Below are 12589 nucleotides of genomic sequence, written 5' to 3' on the forward strand. Positions count from 1 at the left end.
TTGAATGTACATACATTGTATGATAAGACAGGTGCAATGGATAGTGGGGAATAAAAGAGGGCATGAAATAATTCGCATTTATGTTGTCTAACCAAACAGGATAGCATGACACAATTTCACATATATGATGGCTAACTAAACAGGATAGCATGACACAATTTCACATTATGATGGCTAACTAAAAATGATGGAAAGATATAGTTCAAAATATGATGACTATGTAAACAGGATGACATGATATAACTACATAATGTGTTTATTAAATAGGTTGGCATGCCATAATTCACATACATGCCGCCTATGGAAACATGATAGCATGATATAACTCACGGATAGAATGACATAATTCAAAATATGATGACTGTAAACACTAAACAAGATGAGACGATATAACTATATGATGTCTTTATTAAATGGGTTGCCATGCCATAATTCAGATAGATGTTGTGTATGTAAACATGATGGCATGATATAATTCAAATATATTATTACAGTTCAAATAATATTTGTTCAAGACAAAGCAGAATAGACAAAGTATAAGTGTGGGAAACTATAGAGCAATAGCAACACTTGTAATGTGCATGACATGAGAACATAACTGTTTATTCAATTGAAACTGAGATCAACATAGAGCAAGTTACAACAGCAAACTAGTTAAAGAAACAGGTTTAAAACATACCTGTTGCGCCATTGGAGTTTCAATTCCATCCTTCAAATTTGAGAATAGTTGGTATGAGTAAATACAGTGATGCAAGAGCAAAGGAGTATGAACCATAGCTACGGAACCTGACCTGAGAACAATTCTTCTTCTCCTTTAAGCGTTGAGTTGGGATTCGGAGTGGTGGTCCTCGTGCTTTGGGCACTGCAGTTCCCTTACTAACTGATCGTGTTTGGGTGCTCTGTGGTGGAGACGGTGTCGTGTCAACTGGAACTGGGTTACTATCTGCTGGGATTGGGGTTAGAAGGGGTGTAGCTAGTTCTCTGTCCAACTGGGTAGGGGTACAATCTGTGGGAGTCTGGGTTATGTGTGGTGGGGCTGGTTCTCGGGCAAGTACTGTCGGATTTTGGGTTCCGGAAAAATCCTTGAGGTTCGAACACTGGGGTGCGCACGAAGATTCCCCCAAACCTAATCACGCCCTCAGCCTCACCGCGATCTCAAAGCCTAGCTCGACAAACTCGCAACACAAGATACACGAGATTTATACTGGTTCGGGCCACCGATGTGGTGTAATACCCTACTCCAGTGTGGTGTGGTGGATTGCCTCTTGGGTTGAGGATGAACAGTACAAGGGGAAGAACAGCCTCCTGAGGCGAGGTGTTCTTATGCTTGGTGGGTGTGAGGATGATCTCAATCTGTTCCCGTCTTGCTGTGGTGGCTAGTCCTATTTATAGAGGTCCTGGTCCCTCTTACCAAATATTGAGCGGGAAGGGAGCCAACAATGGGCAAATTCGAAGGGGGACAGCTAGTACAAGATATCCTGACTAAAGGTGGTCTTCGCCTGCCAAAGGCTCTGGTGGTGGCGCCGTGTTGGCTCCACGGTGACCTCCGTCCTACCGTCCTGCTGGCCTTGGTCTTGTTGCACTGATATGGAAACCTTTGCCTGATGTCTCGGTACTCCTCGCCTGCGCTTGCCTCCTTACCACCAAAGAGGAAACGAGGACACTGTGCGCGCTGGCGCCCGCCTGGCACCCACCTTGTGACGCCCCCGATTCAATCATACACTAATCATGCACGCAAATGTGTACGATCAAGATCAGGGACTCACGGGAAGATATCACAACACAACTCTACAACATAAATAAGTCATACAAGCATCATAATACAAGCCAGGGGCCTCGAGGGCTCGAATACAAGTGCTCGATCATAGACGAGTCAGCGGAAGCAACAATATCTGAGTACAGACATAAGTTAAACAAGTTTTCCTTAAGAAGGCTAGCACAAAAGTAGCAATGATCGAAAAGGCAAGGCCTCCTGCCTGGGACCTCCTAACTACTCCTCGAAGCCGAACTCCATGTAGGATCATCCTCGGGATCTCTAGCTCCTGGACTCCAGCATCGGGTTGCGACAACCAGGTATAGAAAGGGGAAAAGAGGGAGAAAAGCAACCGTGAGTACTCATCCAAAGTACTCGCAAGCAAGGAGCTACACTACATATGCATGGGTATATGTGTAAAGGGCCATATCGGTGGACTGAACTGCAGAATGCCAGAATAAGAGTGGGATAGCTAATCATGTCGAAGACTACGCTTCTGGCCACCTCCATCTTGCAGCATGTAGAAGAGAGTAGATGGTAAGTTCACCAACTAGCATCGCATAGCATAATCCTACCCGGCGATCCCCTCCTCGTCGCCCTGTTAGAGAGCGATCACCGGGTTGTATCTGGCACTTGGAAGGGTGTGTTTTATTAAGTATCCGGTTCTAGTTGTCATAAGGTCAAGGTACAACTCCGGGTCGTCCTTTTACCGAGGGACACGGCTATTCGAATAGATAAACTTCCCTGCAGGGGTGCACCACATAACCCAACACGCTCGATCCCATTTGGCCGGACACACTTTTCTGGGTCATGCCCGGCCTCGGAAGATCAACACGTCGCAGCCCCACCTAGGCACAACAGAGAGGTCAGCACGCCGGTCTAAATCCTATGGCGCAGGGGTCTGGGCCCATCGCCCATTGCACACCTGCACGTTGCGAGGCGGCCGGAAGCAGACCTAGCCTAGCAGGCGTTCCAGTCCAATCCGGCGCGCGCCACTCAGTCGCTGACGTCACGAAGGCTTCGGCTGATACCACGACGTCGAGTGCCCATAACTGTTCCCGCGTAGTTGGTTAGTGCGTATAGACCAAATGGCCAGACTCAGATCAAACACCAAGATCTCGTTAAGCGTGTTAAGTATCCGCGAACGCCGACCAGGGCCAGGCCCACCTCTCTCCTAGGTGGTCTCAACCTGCCCTGTCGCTCCGCCACAAAGCAACAGTCGGGGGCCGTCAGGAACCCAGGCCCACCTCTACCGGGATGGAGCCACCTGTCCTTTCAGCCCCCTCATCAGAATCACTTGTGGGTACTCAACGAGCCGACCCGACTTTAGTCACCACATGTGTCATGTATATAAAGTATATAGTATATACCCGTGATCACCTCCCGAAGTGATCACGGCCCAGTAGTATAGCATGGCAGACGGACAAGAGTGTAGGGCCACTGATGGAACACTAGCATCCTATACTAAGCAGTAGGATAGCAGGTAAGGGTAACAACTGTAGCAACAATGAGAGGCTATGCAACAAAATAGGATTAACCGAAAGCAGTAACATGCTACACTACTCTAATGCAAGCAGTATAGAGAAGAATAGGCGATATCTGGTGATCAAGGGGGGGCTTGCCTAATTGCTCTGGCAAGAAGGAGGGGTCGTCAACAACGTAGTCGATCGGGGGCACCAGCAGCGACGCCAGTCTCGTAGTCTAACGGAGAGAAGAGGGGGGAGAAACAATGAATACAATGCAAACAGACGCATAACGATGCATGACAAGACAACAAACAGTGCTAGGCGTGCCCTAACGCGGTAGGAGGCGATACCGGCGAAGGGGGGAAACATCCGGGAAAGTAACCTCGGTGTTTCGCGTTTTCGGACAAGTGAACCGGAGGGGGAAAGTTGTGTGTTTGCTATGCTAGGGATTGTGGCGGACGAACGGGCTGCGTATCCGGATTCGTCTCGTCGTTCTGAGCAACTTTCATGTACAAAGTATTTTCATCCGAGCTACGGTTTATTTTATATTAATTTTAAAATATTTAAAATGATTTTCTAATTTCTGGATTTAATTTAATTCGAAATTAAATTTGTATTTAGATGCTACGGGTACGCAGGAAGTGTACCCAGAGTGTGTCTAAGAGGCTGACAGGTGGGGCCCTGGTCAAATGTCCAGTCAGCGTTTGACTGGACCGTTGACTGGTCAAAAGGGCCCATGGGACCCGCATGTCATTGATACATGTTTTACTAAACAACATTTGATTAACTAATCTAGTTGATTAGGTTATTAAGCAGGTTATTTAAGTTAACTAATTAACTTAATAACTAACTAATTAATTAATTAACAATTATTATTTAATTAATCTTATTTTTTTGTTTTATTTTTGGGCGTGGGCCCCATCTGTCGTAGGCACGGGGGCCTATCGGGCGTCGGGTTACGGGCGCGAGCGTCCGACCCGGGGGCGAGGCAGGCCCGAGCATCGGCCGCGAGGGCCACAGCGAGGCCAGCCGACGACGGCGAGTAGTGGCCAGAACAAGGGAGATGCCGGAGTATGGCCACGGGCGGCCTTGGGACCGGGCGGCGCACGACGACAGGGGTTGGTGGCGCGGCCGAGCAGCAGTGCGCGCGTGCGCGACGGCGCGAGGAGGAGAGGCAGGATGCGGGGTGGCCACGGCAGAGCAAGTAACTGGGGGCGCGGGGTGAGCGCGTAAGGGGCACGGCCACGGTGCAACGAGCGGGGTGGACGGCGCCGGCAATAGAGAGGGGAAGGGAGGAAGCTCACGGTGGCCGTAGGGGTTAGGCAGCGGGGGTCGAGGAGGGTGACGGGGACGACGTTCCGGCGAGGAGAGGGACGAGGAGGCGAGGAGGCAGGCCGGCAACGTCGCGACCCTCCAACGAGCAGAGGACGACGCGGGGCGGTCAAGGACGGGGGAGGTCGAGGCGGAGACGAGGAAGACGACGGCGACGGCGGGGGGGCTCCGGGCAGCGAGATGACGGCGACGACAGCGGCGCTGCGTCGGGCGGCTTCGGGTCTTCGCCCCGATCTCGATCCAGATCGGGGTAGCGAGTGGGGGGAGGGGGAGCGAGTGGGGAACGTGGGCTAGGGTTCGGTGGGGGTGGGGGTTAAGCAGGGGGCAGCGGGGGTGGGCCGGCCGGCTGGTTGGTTAGCTGGGCCGGTTGGCCCAGCGGGGGGTGTCTTTTATTTTTTTCTTAGCTTTGTTTTTATTTATTATTTTCTATTCTATTTTGGTTACACATATTACAGTTTTTATAAAATACAAAACAAACTCCTAAAGTATCGTTATAATATAGGCCACTAGCTTGTTCATGTTTGGTGTAGTAATAATTACTTGATACATTTTTATTATTTAAAAGGTATTTAAATATATATTTTTAGCCACAATTTTCTTTACTTTAGTGCATCTAAATACTTTATAAAGGTGTGGTCTCTCCACCAACATGGTCTATGGATTATTTGACACATTAGGAACAATTTAGTTTTGACTTTTGAAAACTTTTACTGTTTGACTTTATTTAAATTTGAATTTGAATTGGTTTCGAACTAACGCAAGAGTAATCAAGGTGACGTGGCATCATTAGCAGAGGGCTACTGTAGCTTAATTATCCGGGCGTCACAATTCTCCTCCACTACAAGAAATCTCGTCCCGAGATTTAAGAGGGGAAGGGATTTGGTTACAAAATTCTAACGAGCGTTCTCGATCTTGGCTGCCCTTTCGAAGAGGTTGATCCCTTTCGTTGATGTCTTCATTTCTCTGTTTCAAGTCACCATGATCCAGTCGTCATCCTTTCTTCGGGATCTCCATCGTCCTATGAAGGCGACCAAGGGGGAAAACTCCGGAAGAACGCATATCCACAAAGCTGGGCATCTGACGGTGAACTCAATGGGAAATACAAAAGGTACCCCACGAGTTGTATTTCGGTGAATTCGTTGAGTGCAATATACGATGGTACCAAAGTTTCAAACGAGTAGGCAATCATTCGATGACTAGGCAGAAGCTAGAATGGGGGTTTGAACAACGAGAATAACAATGTGTTTGATTCCAGGATGAATAATGGTATAGCATTCAGCTCGTGAATCACATACGAAGCCAGGTGCAAAGGATACATTAGAATCCGGGTTATAAAGAAGAGTCAGGTTTCGATCCAGTGGACCTATGGGTTATGGGCCCACCATGTGGGTTTTTTATAGGAGCAGTAACATCTTGCACGGTCATGATAGCAAGGCATGTCAGAGAGTACCCTGTCAGTTATGTCGGCAACACGTTGGTACCAAGGGCGAGGGACGAAGAGAACCATTTTCCTGCTCGTTGAAACGAGGCGGACCAATAGGCAAAGTTCTCATCCATCGGTGGCTACCGAAATGTCATCAACAAAAGTAACATGGTCTACTGAGAGAGTGGTACAACAAGGTGCTCAACTAAGCAGGGAATTATCTCTGCTCAGCTAAGTCAGATTACAAGAAAGGTTAAACAAAACAATGGAAAGGAAAATATGATTATCAGAGTAAACAGAACAATGGAAAGGAAAATGTTTAAACACATATTTCAAGGGTATATCCTTCCCAAGGACAAGCGGGGCATGATATCCGTGACAGGATATAATGTAGAAAACCGTCTAGGTAGGGGGAGAGAAATTTTCATGACATTACCCATACAACGGTGTTTGGATAATTGAGCAAGAAACAATTAGCATTGGGATAAGTGTTCTTGTTGAAAATCGGAGTACCACAGACATGCTTCGAGATAGCATTGACATGGTCTTCAAGCAAAGGTCGGACTTGGATACAAAAAGGATTCATCAGGAACAACATATAGAATAAGTCTTTCAATTTCCTCATGGAAGAATGGTTAACCTTGTTAAAAAGGAAATTATAACAAAAGGTCCTCTGGCTAGGGGTGCTAAGCAAAGACACCACCTTACCGGGTTATGTAGAGACCAATGTTATAACTCTTGGAAATATGTTCCAACCATCATATCTGACCGAGATTCAGATCTGATCGGTGTCAAAATACCTCAGACTCGGGATGCCTGAGAGGAAAAGGTGTAATACAAATTGACGAGATGACATTGTAAAATTCTCGAGAAATGAACTATGGAAGCGAGTTCCAAAACAAGAGTTCATCAGTAAACCAATGAGAGGATGAGGAGGTGGCTGATGGAATCAGCGGCAATTCATCGAGATTAATAAAAGATGGATTTCCACAATTATGTGAACAAGGAGATAACATTTGTCAGATCAAATGGTATAATGATGTATGCTCGAGGAAAACATACACAATTAAACATTGGTTGAAAGGTGCACCCGAATATGGGCTGGGTTGCACGACCAACGTCGGAATGGTGATTCAATAATCAATAGTCTAAGAATGAACAGCCGGCCATTAACTTCAAAGCAAGAGGGTTGCTAGAAGGGCAGAATCCAAACAGCACCGCTCACTTGTTGGTACCCCGGTTGGAATCAACATGAGGACCCAAGAAAGAATGGTGATGGTGAGAAGTATCACCATACCAAGAATTCTCAAGAGGTGGTGAAATTCCCACGGCATTCTTGACACAAAAGGTGGTAATATCCAAGGTAAAGAAGAACAATGATGGGTAGCAAGGAACTCAAGGTATGACACCAAACACGAACAAGTTTGTGTTGAACGGAAGGCAATCGAGTGGTCAATGATAACACAAATCATCGAGGGCAAGGATGGTATTTCTCATCATGAATTCAATTGATATCCTTGAGGAGCTCGGAATGTTGATGATGATCATGACACATTTGTCGAGAGGTTTCATGAAGATATAATCGCTCATCGATGACATCAAGTCAAAGGAATGATGAAGCAAGAGGTTATTGGAACCATGGTTACGACACAAACTCAAAACCAAGCTTGTTGTTCGAGGCGGAATGATAAGACAAGGAAATCAACGCAAGCTTAGCTCAGCGTCAACAATTGTGTTCCGGGAAGAAGGACCGGGTAGCACAGTTAAGAATTAGCACAATAATGATATAGCCGACCAGGCTAGGAATGACATGATCGGGTACAAACTCGTAAGTAAAGAATATTAGTAAGAGTTGTTGAACCGTAATGCAGACTCGGTTCAGTTATCAGTGCCTTTGAGTGTTTAAAAACTCGAAACCCGTGAAAAATTGGAATCAGTGAGGATGTAGTACTTGATGAAGAAGTCATAAGAGGTTATGCAGTTCTGTGATAATCTCGAGATACCAGGGGGTAATACTCGACGACAGATCAGAATAGAGGTTGGACTGGGTATTGTTCTGCAGAAGACAAGTGCTTAAACTTGCACGAGAAATGGTATTTGAAGAGAACATGGTTGGAACCACGATTGCAAAATGCCAGATCCCAGATATAAGATAAACTTATACCAAGAAATATTTATTTTAAGAAAAGCTTTAATGATAAGATCTACATCGTGCCCATGGGCATTGACGCAAGGTTCAAGGTCGACTCCCACTTCTTCAATGCATAACCTTTCATTCACTTCTCGCATTCGATGAAGTTGTATGGTAGAAAATTATCTGGTAAAATACCAGAAGGGTATGGCTTGTGAAAACCTTCGGGTTCATACGGTTTTTAGGGAAGGTATAGGTTCAATCCATCGGGGCATCTTAGAAACATATACCTCAAACTTCAAGAGTAAAATCACCAGCTCAAAAGTAGAGTATGGTTATCAAGCAGAGGATACAAATTACCAAAGGCATTATATATCCATGGAAATGATCACAAGGTTATTGAATATGAAGGACACTGTCGGATAATAACCCAACAAGGGGTCTTGTGGTCTACAACGGAGCTGATGCGAGTATCGGTACTCTATCAGAGGAAGAAGGAACAAAAGGGCATCGGACTATAAAAACAACTGAGTATCTCAAAGCTCAATGCAAAGGAATTATCATTTCCAAATCAAGGGATCAGAAGCCAATGGTCTGATTAAGAATGGATAAGTTGAATAGACTTAGGGGTACAATCGACGGCAAATAGATTGGTCGAGAACCAGTTCACGTTTCAAAATGACGTCTGAGCCGGAAGGAGGAATTCTAATTGCGACTGATGATTGCGAGCATCCGCATCATATTGAATCAACGGTCTCAAAATGATAGTGACAAAGGATGTTAATGAATAATGCTAGGCATTTGGAATTAACCATAATGCATGCAGACAAGAATTTCAAGAGCCATAGGCTGCAGAGGATTCTCAAAAGATCAGATAACATTTCGAAGAATATTGTGAAACACCTGAACAACTAGGGAGAAACAAATCCTCGATAAGTGTGAGGATTAATTTGTAGGTGTATCCAGGCGACAAGGAGCTGCAAGACAGTAGGCACAAAGGATTCTCGGAACAACGGCGAGTACTTCGGGGTATCTTGTAATAATAAGATCAACTGGGAATAAAAGTAGGAACGACAAGTGCATGTATTTATCCATAGGAATATTTCGATGCTAGGGAATTAAAAAGCAACGGGCACAAAGTTCTCGAGAGAACACCGGAGAGTATCTTCGAAATCCTTCGGTGCATCAGGTGATCACCTGTATCGAGTGGCTCTCCGGGAGGAAGTAGTTACGAGAACCTAGAGTTAGAGTTAGTAAAACAATTTAACCCGAGTACAAGAGAGATAAGAGTCCCAGAGTATAGACGAGGAATAAAAGATCCTACTACCACCCAATGGCGACGTGGGCCCATGGGCCGCACAGCCATGTTAGTAAAACAGTTTTCATCGACTAGACTCAACTTCGGCCAAGGAGTGTGGAAGGGGGATTCCTACAGGCAGTTGTCTCTGATACCAACTTGTGACGCCCCCGATTCAATCATACACTAATCATGCACGCAAATGTGTGCGATCAAGATCAGGGACTCACGGGAAGATATCACAACACAACTCTACAACATAAATAAGTCATACAAGCATCATAATACAAGCCAGGGGCCTCGAGGGCTCGAATACAAGTGCTCGATCATAGACGAGTCAGCAGAAGCAACAATAGCTGAGTACAGACATAAGTTAAACAAGTTTTCCTTAAGAAGGCTAGCACAAAAGTAGCAACGATCGAAAAGGCAAGGCCTCCTGCCTGGGACCTCCTAACTGCTGCTCGAAGCCGAACTCCATGTAGAATCATCCTCGGGATCTCTAGCTCCTGGACTCCAGCATCGGGTTGCGACAACCAGGTATAGAAAGGGGAAAAGAGGGAGAAAAGCAACCGTGAGTACTCATCCAAAGTACTCGCAAGCAAGGAGCTACACTACATATGCATGGGTATATGTGTAAAGGGCCATATCGGTGGACTGAACTGCAGAATGCCAGAATAAGAGTGGGATAGCTAATCCTGTCGAAGACTACGCTTCTGGCCACCTCCATCTTGCAGCATGTAGAAGAGAGTAGATGGTAAGTTCACCAACTAGCATCGCATAGCATAATCCTACCTGGCGATCCCCTCCTCGTCGCCCTGTTAGAGAGCGATCACCTGGTTGTATCTGGCACTTGGAAGGGTGTGTTTTATTAAGTATCCGGTTCTAGTTGTCATAAGGTCAAGGTACAACTCCGGGTCGTCCTTTTACCGAGGGACACGGCTATTCGAATAGATAAACTTCCCTGCAGGGGTGCACCACATAACCCAACACGCTCGATCCCATTTGGCCGGACACACTTTTCTGGGTCATGCCCGGCCTCAGAAGATCAACACGTCGCAGCCCACCTAGGCAACAGAGAGGTCAGCACGCCGGTCTAAATCCTATGGTGCAGGGGTCTGGGCCCATCGCCCATTGCACACCTGCACGTTGCGAACGGCGGCCGGAAGCAGACCTAGCCTAGCAGGCGTTCCAGTCCAATCCGGCGCGCGCCACTCAGTCGCTGACGTCACGAAGGCTTCGGCTGATACCACGACGTCGAGTGCCCATAACTGTTCCCGCGTAGTTGGTTAGTGCGTATAGACCAAATGGCCAGACTCAGATCAAACACCAAGATCTCGTTAAGCGTGTTAAGTATCCGCGAACGCCGACCAGGGCCAGGCCCACCTCTCTCCTAGGTGGTCTCAACCTGCCCTGTCGCTCCGCCACAAAGTAACAGTCGGGGGCCGTCAGGAACCCAGGCCCACCTCTACCGGGATGGAGCCACCTGTCCTTTCAGCCCCCTCATCAGAATCACTTGCGGGTACTCAACGAGCCGACCCGACTTTAGTCACCACATGTGTCATGTATATAAAGTATATAGTATATACCCGTGATCACCTCCCGAAGTGATCACGGCCCAGTAGTATAGCATGGCAGACGGACAAGAGTGTAGGGCCACTGATGGAACACTAGCATCCTATACTAAGCAGTAGGATAGCAGGTAAGGGTAACAACTGTAGCAACAATGAGAGGCTATGCAACAGAATAGGATTAACCGAAAGCAGTAACATGCTACACTACTCTAATGCAAGCAGTATAGAGAAGAATAGGCGATATCTGGTGATCAAGGGGGGGGCTTGCCTGAATTGCTCTGGCAAGAAGGAGGGGTCGTCAACAACGTAGTCGATCTGGGGTACAGCAGCGACGCCGTCTCGTAGTCTAACGGAGAGAAGAGGGGGAGAAACAATGAATACAATGCAAACAGACGCATAACGATGCATGACAAGACAACAAACAGTGCTAGGCGTGCCCTAACGCGGTAGGAGGCGATACCGGCGAAGGGGGGAAACATCCGGGAAAGTAACCTCGGTGTTTCGCGTTTTCGGACAAGTGAACCGGAGGGGGAAAGTTGTGTGTTTGCTATGCTAGGGATTGTGGCGGACGAACAGGCTGCGTATCCGGATTCGTCTCGTCGTTCTGAGCAACTTTCATGTACAAAGTATTTTCATCCGAGCTACGGTTTATTTTATATTAATTTTAAAATATTTAAAATGATTTTCTAATTTTTGGATTTAATTTAATTCGAAATTAAATTTGTATTTAGATGCTACGGGTACGCAGGAAGTGTACCCAGAGTGTGTCTAAGAGGCTGACAGGTGGGGCCTTGGTCAAATGTCCAGTCAGCGTTTGACTGGACCGTTGACTGGTCAAAAGGGCCCATGGGACCCGCATGTCATTGATACATGTTTTACTAAACAACATTTGATTAACTAATCTAGTTGATTAGGTTATTAAGCAGGTTATTTAAGTTAACTAATTAACTTACTAACTAACTAATTAATTAATTAACAATTATTATTTAATTAATCTTATTTTTTGTTTTATTTTTGGGCGTGGGCCCCATCTGTCATAGGCACGGGGGCCTATCGGGCGTCGGGTTACGGGCGCGGGCGTCCGACCCGGGCGCGAGGCAGGCCCGAGCATCGGCTGCGAGGGCCACGGCGAGGCCAGCCGACGGCAGCGAGTAGTGGCCAGAAGAGGGGAGATGCCGGAGTACGGCCACGGGCGGCCTTAGGACCGGGCGGCGCACGACGACAGGGGTTGGTGGCGCGGCCGAGCGGCAGTGCGCGCGTGCGCGACGGCGCGAGGAGGAGAGGCAGGATGCGGGGTGGCCACGGCAGAGCAGAGTAACTGGGGGCGGGGTGAGCGCGTGCGGGGCACGGCCACGGTGCGACAAGTGGGGTGGCCGGCGCCGGCAATAGAGAGGGGAAGGGAGGAAGCTCACGGTGGCCGTAGGGGTTAGGTAGCGGGTGTCGAGGAGGGTGACGGGGACGACGTTCTGGCGAGGAGAGGGACGAGGAGGCGAGGAGGCAGGCCGGCAACGTCGCGACCCTCCAACAAGCAGAGGACGACGCGGGGCGGTCGAGGACGGGGGAGGTCGAGGCGGAGACGAGGAAGACGACGGCGACGGCGGGGGGCTCCGGGCAGC

The sequence above is a fragment of the Triticum aestivum genome, chromosome 3D, assembly GCF_018294505.1.
Source record: "Triticum aestivum cultivar Chinese Spring chromosome 3D, IWGSC CS RefSeq v2.1, whole genome shotgun sequence".
In the NCBI taxonomy this organism is placed as follows: Eukaryota; Viridiplantae; Streptophyta; class Magnoliopsida; order Poales; family Poaceae; genus Triticum; species Triticum aestivum.